The sequence below is a fragment of the Arvicanthis niloticus genome, assembly GCF_011762505.2.
Source record: "Arvicanthis niloticus isolate mArvNil1 chromosome Y unlocalized genomic scaffold, mArvNil1.pat.X SUPER_Y_unloc_1, whole genome shotgun sequence".
Lineage (NCBI taxonomy): Eukaryota > Metazoa > Chordata > Mammalia > Rodentia > Muridae > Arvicanthis > Arvicanthis niloticus.
Window position 1 is genome coordinate 1,249,180 of NW_023044978.1, and position 14,754 is coordinate 1,263,933.

Consider the following 14,754-nt stretch of genomic DNA (forward strand, 5'->3'; position numbering starts at 1 on the left):
TGTTTCTCAGGTATTGTGAGCTTTGGGGCTAATATCCACTTATTACTGAGTACATATCATGTGTGTTATTTTGTAATTTGTTACCTCACTCAGGATGCTATTTTCCCATTCTATCCATTTGCCTAAGAATTTCATGAACTCATCATTTTAATAGGTGGCAATACTCCATTGTGTATATGTACCACATTTTCTGTACCCATTCCTCTCTTGAAGGACATCTGGGTTCTTTACAGATTCTGCCTATTATAAATAAGGCTGCTATGAACATAGTGGAACATACGTCCTTGTTATAATTTGGAGCATCTTCTGGGTATATGCCCCTGAGTGGTACAGCTGGGTCCTCTGGTAATGCTATGTCCAATTTTCTGAGGAGCCATCTCAGCCATTCAAGTTTCCTCACTTGAGAATTCTCTGTTTAGCTCTGTACCCCATTTTTAATAGGGTTATTTGGTTGTTTGGGGTCTAATTTCTTGAGTTCTTTTTATATGTTCGATATTAGTATTATGGGATGTAGAATTGATAATGATCTTTCCCATTCTGTTGGTTGCCATTTTGTCTTATTGACAGTGTCCTTTCCTAATACAAGCTTTGCAATTTGATGAGGTCCCATTTGTCAACTTCTGATCTTAGAGCATAAGCCATTGGTGTTCTGTTCAGAAACTTTTCCCCAGTGCCTAGGTATTCGAGGGTCTTCCCCAACTTTTCTTCTATTAGTTTCAGTGTATCTGGTTTTATGTGAAGGTCCTTTATCTCTTTATCTACTTGGACTTGAGCTTTGTACAAAAGGATAAGAATGGATTAATTTGCATTCTTTTACATGCTGACCATTTGCTGAAAATGGTGACCTTTTTCCACTTGATTGTTTTAGCTCCTTTTTCAAAGCTCAAGTGAACATAGGTATGTGGGTTCATTTCTGGATCTTCAATTCTTTTCCATTGACCTTCCTGCCTGTCTCTGTATCAATACCATGCAGTTTTTATCACTACTGCTCTGTAGTACACTTTGAGGTCAGGGATGGTGATTCCCTTAGAAGTTCTTTTATTATTGAGAATAGTTCTCACTATCCTGGGTTTTTTTGTTATTCCAAATGAATTTGCAAACTGCTCTTTCCATCTCTGTGAAGAATTGATTTGGAATTTTGATGGGGATTTTCTTGAATCTGTAGATTGCTTTTGGCAAGATGGCCATTTTTACTAAGTTAATCCTGCCAATCCAGGAGCATGGGAGATCTTTTCATCTTCTGAGATCTTCTTCAATTTCTTTCTTCAGAGACTTGAAGTTCTTGTCATACAGATCTTTCACTTGCTTGGTTTGATTCACATCCAGTTATTTCATATTATTTGTGACTATTGTGAAGGGTGTCATTTCTCTCATGTTTTTCTTGGCCTGTTTATCTTTTGAGTAGAGGAAGGCTACTGATTTATTTGAGTTGATTTTATAACCAGCCACTTTGCTGAAGTTGTTTATCAGTTTCAGGAGTTCTCGGGTGGAAGGTTTATTGTCACTTATGTATATTATTATATTATCTGCAAATAGTGATATTTTGACTTCTTTCTTTCTTAGTTTTATCCCTCTGACATTCTTTGGTTGTTTAATTGCTCTGGTTAGGACATTCAGTACTATGTTGAATAGGTAGGGTGAGAGCAGGTAGCCTTGTCTAGTCCCTGATCTTAGTGGGATTGCTTCAAGTTTCTCTCCATTTAGTTTGATGGTGGCTACTGGCTTGCTACATATTGCTTTTACTCTGTTTAGGTATGGGCCTTGAATTCCTGATCTTTTTAGTACTTTTACCATTAAGGAGTGTTGAATTCTGTCAAATGCTTTCTAATCGTCTATTGAAATGATCATGTGGTTTTTCTCTTTGAGTGTCTTTATGTATTGGGTTACATTGATGAATTTCCAAATATTGAACCATCCCTGCATGCCAGGGATAAATCCTCTCTCTCTCATCAAATTTCAACATGTTTCTTCAGAGATATGGAGAGAGCAATGCTTATATTGTAAAACAAACAAACAAACAAACAAACAAACAAACCAAACAAAAAAAACAATGGTAGATAAAACTGTTCTTAACAATAAAAGAACTTTTGGTGAATCACCATCCCTGACTTCAAGATATGATGCAGAGCAATAGTGATAAAAGTGGCATGGCATTCTTACAGTGACAGATAGGTTAATCAATAGAATCTAACTGAAAACTTATGAAAATTTTTGATGGGGGATTGCATTGAATCTGTACATTGCTTTTGGTAGACTTCCCATTTTCACTATGTGACTCCTACCATCCCATGAGCATGTGAGATCTGTACATCTTCTGAGATCTTCTTCTATTTCTTTCTTGAGAGGCTTAAAATTATTGTTATACAGATTTTTCACCTGTTTGGTTAGGGTTACCTCAAGGACATTTATATCATTTGTGACTCCTGGAAGAGCGTTGTTTCCCTACTTTATCTTTTAGCCAACAAAGTAACAAAAGTAACAAAGTAACTAAGTAACTAAGTAATAAAGGTTACTAATTTGTTTAAATTAAATTTTTTATCGTGCCACTTTGCTGAAATTGTTTATCAGCTGTAAATTTAGAATTTTGAATTTCCTTGTGTATACTATCAAATCATCTACAAATGCTAACACCCTGACTTCTTTGCCAATTTTTATTTACTTGGTTACCTAATGTCTTATTGCTATAGCTAGAACTTCAAGTTCTATAAAGAATAGACACAGGGACAATGTGCATTGTCTTTTCCCTGATTCCTTCAAGTATATCTCCTTTTAATTTTACATTGGCTGTTGGTTAGCTGTATATTTTTTTTTTTTAATTTTTAGATATGAGGCATGAATTCCAAACTTCTGCAATACTTTTAACATAAAGGGGTGCTTTTTTATGATTTTCACTATCTAATGAGAATATCATGTCATTTTTTCTTTAAGGGGTTTGGTATATTGACACAACGTTGCTCTCCTGTGATAAAGCATAATTGATCCTGGTAAATGATGATTGTAGTGTGTTATTAGATAAGTTTGCAAAAACTATATTTAGTATTTTTCCATTGATATACATAAGCCTAGTTGGTCTGAAGTTCTGTTTTTGCATTGGGTTCTCTGTATGTAATTTTGACTTCAGAAGATGAGTTAGGTAGTGCTCCTTCTATTTCTATTTTATTGAATATTTTGGGAAGTGTTGGTATAAGCTCATATTTGACTGTTAGAATTTTGCACAAAAACCATCTGGCCATTGGCTTTTTTTGGTTAGAAGATTTTAATAACTCCTTCTATTTATTTTGTGCATATGGTAATGAATAGATAGTTGACTTATTATTGATTCTAGTTTAGTATTTGGTATCTGTCTACAAAATCATTTTTTTTCAATCAAGATTTTCCAGATTAGATGAGAATATGCTTCTCTAGTAAGATGTGGTGGTTTTCTTTAAAGTTTCCTCAATCTCTCTTGATATATACCTCTTATAATTTCTAAATCTGTTATTTTGGAGTCTGTCTGTGTGCCAGTTAGTTTTGATAGAGGTGTATTTATGTTGATAATTTTCTCAAATAATTATCTTTTTATTGTTGATTCATTTTATCATTATCTTTTTTACTATTTGCTTGTTTTCCTTCCTGAGTTTGACTATGACCTGCCTTCTACTCCTGGATGAGTTTGCCTTTTGTTCTAAGACATTCAGGTGTGTCCTTAAATTTCTGGTGTAGGATATTTCTATTTTCTTAATGAAAGCATTACTCTCATTGTGTCCAGTAAGTTTGGGTATGCTGTGTCTTTATTTTTATTGAACTACAAGAAGTCTCTAATTTCTTCTTTTCTTTCTTAACCAAGTTATCATTGATTAGTGATAGGTTAAGTTTCCAAAAGTAATGTGGGTTCTTGATTTTGCTACTATTGAAGTCTAGCCATTTTCTGTGATGATCTGATAGAAGTTATGGAATTATTTTAATCTTCTTGTATCAGTTGAGGCTTGCTTTGTGACAGATTAAATAGTCTGTATTGGAGAAGGTACCATGTGGTGCTAAGAAGTTATGTTGTTTTGCTTTAAGGCAAATTGTTCAGTACATATCTGTTAAATCCATTTGGTTTATAACCTTTATTAGTTTTAGTCTGTCTCTGTTTAGTTTCTGCTTCAATGAACTGTATGTTGGTTAGAGTGTGGTGTTGAAGTCTCCCACTATTATTCTCTGGGCTTCAATTAGTGTTTTGAGCTTTAATAAAGTTTCTTCTATGAATGTGCATTTGAGGTACAGATGTTCAGAATTGAGACTCTTGGAAGATTCTTTCCACTGAAAGTATGTATTTATTCTTATGCTTGAGATATTGACATGATTATATTTTTCATCACACTTTTCTCACATTTACCTTCCATTTCTCATTTTCTTTCAATTATATTCTTCTTCAACTTTATTTCTTTTATTATTTGGTTCACTTTCTTTATTAATTCTTTTCTTTCTTTTTAAACTTTCTTTCTATTTACTTCTTTTTTGATATTTTTAAAGATGTATAAAAATATTTATGCAAGTTAATGATATACTTCTTAAAATTATTTTTTGTGAACTATCTACTATTGTATGCAAATTAGGTATTACATGTAGTTATAGATATGTAGTATGAATTACCTGAAGTCCCTGTCTTTTTTAAAGGTTGTAATAAAAAATATGAAGAGATCCTTATGTGGGATTGACATGTTAAATAATATTGGTGAAATAGTTTAAGGCTCAAATTTCCAACTTCCATTTTCTTTGAGATTTGCCTCTAAAACAGACATCCTGTAATAGCTGCAGTTTTTGAAATATAGTCTCACTGCTATCCACATTAGTAACAACTCTCTGGAATACTTTCTATAGCACAAATGAGAAATGCAAGCATTCATCATTTCCATGTCTAGGTAGCTCTACTTTTGAATTATTTTTTTGATCACATATGGAAGAATGATTTGCATTACACTAAAAACTGCTTGTATTCAGAGTGCTCATGAAGTGGTGAGAAGAATGTATTTTGTGTTTTTACTTAATGAGGAATTAAAGTTTAAAAGGTCAAGATGACTTAAATAAGTATTATGCTAATGAAAATCTTTGAGTTTCCAAATCATGAGAGAAAAATTTAGAGACAAGTTGAGAGGCTTTTTAAAAAATTGTTTATGTATTTTATCCTGATAAAGTAAATACACTGTGCAACATTATATAAATAAATAATGATTGATTTTCTTTTTAAATGTATAAAAATATTTATTCAAGGTAATGACACACTTGTTAATAATAAATGTTTTTTGAACTACCTACTATGGTATGCAAATTAGATATCACATGTAATTATATATAGGAATATGTTTTTGATGCACAGAATCAAATCGTTGTTTTTTTTAGAGTACCCCACTGCTGTCATTAGGTTAGTTCATCACATGAGCTACAGTCTGTGGACATGTTGCTCAGAGTTTTAGTGCCCATAGTCCTCTAACCTAAGAACTTGGACTCAATTCTGAGAAAGTCACTATCAGATATATCTATCTTTATCTCTATCAATATCAACATAGATATAGATGTGTGCATGTGTGTATGTGTGTGTGTATGTGTGTGTGTGTGTAGGAAGATCATATTTCTTTAATTAGTGGTGCATGGATATCTACATAATTCTATATTTAAATATTTAAATAAGCAATTTCTTAACATCTTACTAAAAGCAGGTATGTAATAAAAAAAATTCAACCTCTCTTCTGACCAACTTACAGAAATTTCTATTTAATTATTTTTTCAATAATCTCCTTTTTGTCCTTTACTGTTTCATCTTTCTTCTTTTAGTTTTATTCATTCCTATCTTTCATTTTTCTTTTTTACATTCTTCACTTTTTTCCTGATTTCTTACTTTCTTTCTTCAACTACTAGCAAACTAATTCTGCAAATTAAGCATATTGTCATTACCTGTACAATGTATTATCATCATTGAGCATGGTAGTACATTGAGGCATCACATATAATTAGAGGTGTGTAGAAAAAAGTCTCAGAAGACTGTTTCTTTCCTCTGGGTTTAATGAACAGAAACAGAAAACACCATGTGGGAGTAAAGTGTATATTATCCCACAAAACCAAATCATGTAATAAGAATCTTATTTTTCTGTGGTGCTAAGTCACTTCATCTTGAATATAGTCTGAATATAGTAAAACTGTCTTGATGAGGAAGAGAAAGATTTTAAGCCATATGTTGTATACATCCTTAATATATTTATAAAGTCCTTCTTGCCAAGATAATCTCACATAAAAGACTGATGTGTGGTTTTAATAAATCTTTTCTCTGTTATTCCTAACAGTAACCTAGGTCAATGTAGAATCTACAAATGGTTGTCCTGTATGGGGAGCCCATGTTAGACCAATCTTGCCATATGTTCCATGCTACAATTCATGAATTCATAGCACATTTTAGCTGTAATTCAAAACCAAGAATACATTTTTCTTCAACATTTCCTGGAATTTCTGGCCCCTAACCCCTAATTCTAATGCATGTAGGGCCTATTTCTCAGTTATACAATAATACAATGGAACCTCTTTCCTTTGGGGAGTATAAAGCCAACAGTACACATTTCTCTAAAAATCTACAGCCTTTAGTTTTGTCAATAGTTGTTACAGAAACTGATGTATATGTATATGTATTTTTTAAAAAAATATGTACTTACCGGTCTATATACTAGACAATATCCTCAGACATCTGTGGGGCTTTGGACTGTTTGGCACAGCCAAGGAGTTACAGTCTCTTAGAGAGGGGAGTCTGATCCACGCAGCTACTGCTTTCTTCAAAAGCTAGAAAAAACAGGGTTGGGAAGTACACTTACTGCTCCTGGTCAAGCAGGGAGGGGGAAGTGTGATCACATTATCTGTCCTAGAGTCAATGTATAACAGATAGATGAATAAACCTTGGGAAGACCAGCAGCAAATTTTTAGTATGCTCAGGCAGGTACTAGAGGCAAAAGCACTGGAAAAGAACTGTCTTCCCGAGAAAGTGTTTAAGCTCTTATATGACAAAAGGTCTCAGAAGACCCTTGATAAAGGCATTCTGACACCTTTACTTCTGCATAAGATCTTATATACATTTTGGGTAAGTTGGGCTCTGATAGAAGATGTTATCTCTTGGCATGGTCTAAAATGTTAGAGCTGTCCTTTCTGATATGAGGAATCTTCATGTTCTGCCCATATGTCACTGATTGTCAGGATCCCCCTCTATGAGGTACAATGGTCACATGGCTGTCACCTGACTGTGAGAGGTGCAATACCTGCCATCTTCTGGTATGAGGTGCTGGGGTTTCCAAAATCACTGAACACTATTAAGTTTTCTGGCATGGTCAAATGGCCCATATATTCCTGGTTATCTGTCCTTCCTATATTTTTGTCTTTTATCCATAGCTTATTCCTTCCTATATAGCATCTTTCCTGGCTATTTCAGAAATTTTAATCCAATTACACATTCTTATAAATTCACTTCATCCTCACTTTTTTCCGACCTCATTTCTCTGTGCTTTTCTTTTTTTTATTATTATTCTTTATTTTTGTATGTTGGTTTTTAAGTGCCAGTCAGTGATTCTAAAAGAGAAAGACATCTCCTTTATAAAAGCAAGTTATAGTGACCATTATATAGGTATGTAGGTTAAATATTATGTATATATAAGCAATATGTGGCATTGAGTAACAGAATTTCTGGACATCATTAATTGTGAATATAACTGAGACTCTTCTTTTGTCTATATTATATAAGATTGTGAATTGCCACCCATTGAACATTCTTTTAGGCAGAAATATGGGCAGTGTGTTGGTGTTTCTTTCCTAATGTAACAACTGGTACTTTCAAAAGTAGCTTAGTTCCTCTTCCATATTACTACCCTATTACAGAATTATATATGATATATGACATATGATGATGTACAATATACTATATATGATATATGTTATATGATATACAATATATGATATATGATATATGTAAATTATATATTATATACATATTATATATATACACATATATTATTTTAAATTTGTTTCTTCTTCATAGAAATTCTTTTCATCATTTCTTCATTCATCTCCATTCTTTCTACTTTATACATATGAGACAATATTTCTGCTGGTATGCAGATCAGGTATCAAATACATCTATTTTAGTAATTGAATTTTTAATAATTTTCATTATTGATTTGGTGTGCAGCTGTAGCCGCCTGCGGACACAAGTCAACTGGATTCACCTGAAAGGGGGCTGGGAATGAAAGGGGGCGGAGGGCGAGAAGAGATGAAGCCAAGACAAAGTTCTCTGATCAAGGCTCAAAGATTTAATGTTCAGATATCAATTTAGAGGGGAAGACCCAACCCACAACCCCTCCTGGTCTCAGCTGGAAATGGGTGGGATAATCCATAATCCATTCTAGGTCACGGCCAGAGATGTCTCAAGGCAAGCCCAGGGCCAGTTCTGTTTCTGTGTTCTGTGCAGCCAAGGTGGGTAACTCCACCTAGATCCTATCACTTGGTCTGTTGTGGTAAACAAGGTTTCTCAGGCCTGCTCAAGGCTTGGGGGGAAGGTCACTGTTCCCCCTTTTTTAGTTTATAAAAATGAGCAGTGCCAGCAGCTGGATGGGGTACATGATTTCATCCCATCTGGGGTACAGAGTGGCCAGGCTTGCTGAGAGAGATCTTGTGTGAAGGCAACTTATCTGCTTGAGACACAAGGTTCAAAAGTTAACAGCAACATGATTATCTAAGCCATGTAGGAAATAAGGTTGAAAGTGGAAATGTTTTAGTATATAATCTAACTGCTGGTTGACAGGGATCAAATACAAGGTCTATGACTACTCAGGCTGGTAGATTTCAACAAAAGCTGTCTATTTACAATAGTTTATAGTCTTCTGTTTCAGTGTTTTTTCATAGAGACCCGAGACTTTGTGTTAGAGGCAAGTAAGCCAGGCCTATTGCTGATTTTAGGCTTATAGCTGATTTTAGGCCTTCAGTGTTAAGCAGGGCTGTCCCTGAAGTCTCCTCTCTTTTCCAAGTATAGAAGGACCTTGGCAATTCTAATCTTGCCAAGGTGGGGATAGAGGCCTGACCTCCAGTAATTAAAGGGGACCTTGTAATGGCTCCAGTCCTCCTGTTGTTGTCCAGTGAGGCATAAGGGCCATACCCATCCCGATGTCTTTTTCCTGAAGAGGGGATACTTTTGACATTAACCCCTATGCAGTCAGGCTTCTCTCTCAGGAAACCCAAAAACATATTTTTAACTTTTATTTATATTCCCTTGCAGTGCTTAGCCTTGCAGCCTTAGCAAGAATTCAGATCACCAAACACAGGGGGTTCTGGGTGGCCCCTCTCTGCTTGGTCTAGTGGCAGAAGTCCCCTCTTTTAGGTTGGGTGGAGATGAGACTTGGGAACACCCTGGATAAAGTAACAACCTTATCTAGAGTCTTGTGGTCCTCCATGGCTAACATATGACAATGTATCTGACTAGATTTTGTTATCAGATTCTTCATCATCAGAATCATAAATATTAGGCTCAAGATCTGTGTCCACTTGATGGACCAATCTTTTAGGCAGCCATTGGGCTCCATTTTCTTTTTTCTGAAAAGATACAGACTGAGCCACGACCCCAAATTAAAACAGGGTTGGGACCATTCCAAGTATTAGTTAGGGGGTCTCTCCATTAGAGCCTAGAAGTGACTAGATGCCAGTGGCGATCTGCTGCAGACTGACCTTTAACATCAGTTTGCAGAAAATTTAAAACAAATAACACAAAAGCAAGATGTGCTTTTGGTGATTTTGGAGGGTATAATTCTCTCCCCCTCCCCCCCTTTTAGTTTAAAACGCCAACCTTTTAGACTTTTTGTAAAATCAGGAAAGAAGCACCAATAGCTGCTTTTCCCACACTCAGAGAGTTATAAAGATATTAAAATTTCATAATCTCTCTTTCACAATTTTTTATCCTTGAGGATAATAAGGAATCCTGGTAATAAAGTTGTCAACAAAACATCTCAAATGTTTGACTGTAGTCAAATAACTGTAATAGCCATTTCCATTACCTATCTTAGTCTGGTATGGAGCCCCAAGCACAGGAAAATAATATAGGCAATAACTAATTATATGTTTAGTTGCTTCTCTTGTTGAAGTAGTTGCAACTAAAAAGCCTAAAAAGTGTCAAGTCATGTGTACATATTTCAATTTTTTAAAGTAAAAAAATGAGTAACATCTATTTGCCAAAATTGATAATTTTTGCAATTTAACTTGTACATAATCTGTTCTATATCAAGGTCAGAGATATCTCAAGGCAAGCCCAGGGGCAGTTTTGCTTCTGTGTTCTGTGCAGCCAAGGTGGGTAACTCCACCTAGATCCTATCACTTGGTCTGTTGTGGTAAACAAGGTCTCTCAGGCCTGCTCAAGGCTTGGGGGGAAGGGCACATGCAGCATGTAAAAGCAGAACCCCATAACCTTGAAAAAAGCAACAAGAAGCTGATAACCATAAGTGGGAGTAGAACACTGATAAAATGAATGGAATGAAAAGGATTTCATAAGTACAGATTTACTACCTTAAATTTTTCTTTGCAAAACAATGTCCTGTAATATCACTGATATTTTTTACATATAGTAGTACATCATAACTATATTTTCAGGAATGCTTGAAAATATTCCTTTAGTAATTTCTTCATTGCTTTCTTTACTTGGCTTTTAATGCACCAACCTTGCAGTACTTATTTTTCTTTTACATTTGCATTCTTTTCTTTTTTTCTTGTTTCTCATATATAACTTTTTTATTGGATATTTCATTTACATTTCAGATGCCATCCCATTTCCTCATTTCTCCTCCCCTTTAGAAAACCCCTATCCCATTCCCCTTTTCCTTTTTGCATTTATACAGTTTTTAAAAATGTTAATCAAAGGCGTTATAAGTTTGGTAATGCTCAATCAGAAGTGTAACCCAATACACAACCTAGATATATCAACTATATATCTTTGACCGGTGGAGACACGTGAACATCTGCCTTCCTGTCTCCCCCACTTTCACTCTCTTTCTTTCATCACCTAGCTTTTCCTCTCCTGCTTCTCCTCCTCTCCTTACTCCTTCACTTCCTCTCAGTACTCCTCCCACCTTAGCTCCTCCTACATATCACCCTTCCTGTTAAAATAAATCTTTTCTCTCAAAATACAATTAGAGCATAATTATGCCACTTTGTACCAGTGAGGTAAAAGATAGTCCTCATACCGAGTCCATCATTTTCTTGACTAACTAGAACCTCTGTCATCTCTCCTAACTAAAACACTTAGTTCTGAACCTGGCTTTTTCCTTGGCTTTAGAATGAATGTCAGCTGAAACCATCCACTCAAATCTTTTCTCTCAAGGTAAATAGCCAGGATAGGCTATGAGACTATAAGTTTTGAACCATGTCAGAAATCCAGAATGACTGAGTTTACTGAAATCCTGGGAAGCACAAAGCATAGCTTCTAAAACTTAGCCAATTTATAGAGACCACTGCACACCTGGACACTCCCTCTACTACAAAATGTTGAAGCATCTGTTCTTCCGCCTTCTGGCCAAGGATCATCTGACAGACCTTAGTGCTGCAGAATTATTAAGGGCTGATTACTCTGTCTACACAGATATAATCAGTCGACTATTCTGCAAGTGTGTCCTTTTCTGGACAATAATTTGTCTGTAGATGGAAAGAGGCTATTTTTGCCTAGTGGCTGTCTCACCACAACTGGAGTAGTTCCAAAGATGCTCAATTTCTTCTTAGAATTCAATACAGGAAGCTGTCAGGAGCAGGCACATCTCTAATCAAAATAAACATTAATATAGAAATGTTTGTAACATCAATTCTGTGGACTTCTAATGTTTTGAAAACCAACTATCCATGTAAGGTAATCTAGACTGTTGTCTGTTAACTCCACTCAGCTAATTCTAAATAAAACACAGAAAGCACCCTAACAATAATCTCCAAGCCATGAAATCTGCTATAGCCACTTAACTCACAGGTTAACCATCTCAAATCTGTTAAAAAATTTAAAGAATGACTAGGCTAAGCCTTGTATTCCTAAATGTGTTATACTGGTACAATGCCTATGAGAGTATCAATATTCATCTCACTTTTATATCAATAAGAAGCTCGTACCAATGAAAACCTTAAAATTTTAATCAAATAAATTGGTGCTATTTAAGAAATTATATTTTGGCTGGGCAGTGGTGGCACACGCCTTTAATCCCAGCACTTGGGAGGCAGAGGCAGGTGGATTTCTGTGTTCAAGGCCAGCCTGGTCAACAGAGTGAGTTTCAGGACAGCCAGGGCTATACAGAGAAACCCTGTCTTGAAAAAACAAACAAACAAACAAACAAACAAACAAATTATATCTTCATCTTGATAATAATTGTACAGATTTCTACTAATAGCTTATGGCTATGCAATAAATCCTAGACAATCCTCTCTATTCCCACAAAGCCACTACTTTTCCCTAGAAAGGCAGCCCAACATTTACACCTTAGTCTCCAAGCCCAGGGAATAGTGGCACTGACTCTTCATTAGCTTCTTCAAGCTGACTATGGTCGTTGAGATATTAGAAGAGGAGTGGGGGAAGGGCAAATTGACAAGCCTCTGATGCTGTGTCTTCACTGCCTCCAGATGGAATTCCCGGACCTCAGAGTTTTGAGCAGGTCTGCCCAGCTTGCTTGTTGAGTAGATACACCAAGGCTGATCATTCTGCAATATACAATTCTCAAAACAAATTTTAGTACCAAGATAATTTTAAGAGGGCTGACATTTTATTAAAAAGGTTGGTTCTAACAGCTTTTCTTTGTTTTTCCCCCTCTTTTATTGGATATAATATTTACATTTCAAATTTTATTTCCTTACCCCATTAACCCCACCATCCAGGAACCCATTACCCCATCCCTCCTCCTCCTCCTGCTTGTATGAGGGTGTGCACCCTCCCCACCCTCAGATTCCCCCCCCACACACTCATTGTTCAACCTTCATGGGATCAAAGATTTCCTCTCCCACCTATGCCCAACAAGGCCCAACAAGGCTCCTAAGGTGGTGGTTTAGACCCTGGGGAGCTCTGGCTGGTTGGTATTGTTACTCTCCTCATGGGGCCACCAACCCTTTCCGCTTTTTCAGTCTACTCTCTAACTTTTCCATTGGGAATCCTTTATCAGATTAATGGTTAGCTACAAGTATCTGCCTACAGGTATGTCAGACTCTGGTAGACCTCTAAGGAAACAGTCTTATCAGGCTGCTGTCAGCATTCCCTTCCAGTCATCAGCTTCTATTTTTGGTGACTGCACATGGGATGAATACCCAGGTGGAATGGTCTCCATAGAACCTCTCCTTCAGTTTCTGTCCCACATTTTGTCTCCATATTTGCTCCCTTGGGTGTTTAGTTACTCCTTCTAAGAAAGACCTAGGCATCCACACTTGTTCTTCCTTCTTCATGAGCTTCACATGGTCTGTTAGTTGAATCTTTGTTGTTTCAAACTTTTAGGCTAATCTCAGCTTATCAGTGAGTAAACACCATGTGTATTCTTTTGTGATTGGGTTACCTCACTCAGGATGATATTTTCTAGTTTCCTCCATTTACCTAAGAATTTCTCAAATTCATTATTTTTAATAGCTGAGTAAATATTCCATTGTGTAAATGCACTACATTTTTTGTATCCATTCCTCTGTTGAAGGGCATCTGGGTTCTTTTCAGCTTCTGGCTATTATTATATGTAAGGCTGCTATGAACATAGTGGAGCATATGTCTTTGTTATATGTTGGGGCATTTTCTGGGTATATGCCCAGGAGTGAAATAGTTGGGTCATCAGGTACTGCTATGTCCAATTTTCTGAGGAACAGCCAGACTGACTTCCAGAGTGCTTCTACCAGCTTGCAACCCCACCAACAATGGAGGAGTGTTCCTCTTTTTCCACATCCTCACCAGCATCTACTATCACCTGAGTTTTTGATCTTAGCCATTCTGACTGGTGTGAGGTGGTATCTCAGTGTTGTTTTGATTTGCATTTCCCTGATGACTAAGGATGTTGAGCATTTCTTGAGGTGCTACTTGGCCATTTGTGTTTCTGCAGTTGAGAATTCTGATTAGCTCTGTACCACATTTTCAATGGGATTATTATTATTATTATTATTATTATTATTATTATTATTATTATTATTATTATTATTATTATTATTTGGTTTGGCATCTAATTTCTTGAGTTCTTTGTATATATTCCATATTAGCCCTCTATTGGTTATAGGATTGGTAATGATCTTTTGCCAATCTGTTGGTTGCCATTTTGTCTTATTGACAGTGACCTTTGCTTTACAGAAGCTTTGAAATTTCATAAGGTCCCATTTGTCAATTCTTGATCTTAGAGCACAAGCCAATAGTGTTCATTTCAGGAACTTTCCCCCTGTGCCTAGGTATTTGAGCGTTTTCCCCAACTTGTCTTCTATTAGTTTCAGTGTATCTGGCTTCATGTGAAGGTTCTTTATCCACTGGAAGTGGAGCTTTGTACAAGGGGATAAGAATGGATTAATTTGCATTCTTCTACATGCTGACCTCCAGTTGAGCCAGCACCACTTGTTGAAAATGCTGACCTTTTTTTACTGGATGGTTTTAGCTCCCTTGTCAAAGATCAGGTGACCATAGGTGTATGGGTTCTTTTCTGGGTTTTCAATTTTTATTCCATTGATCTTCCTGCCTGTCTTTGAAACAACATCATGAAGTTTTTATCACTACTGCTCTGTAGTACAGTTTGAGGTCAG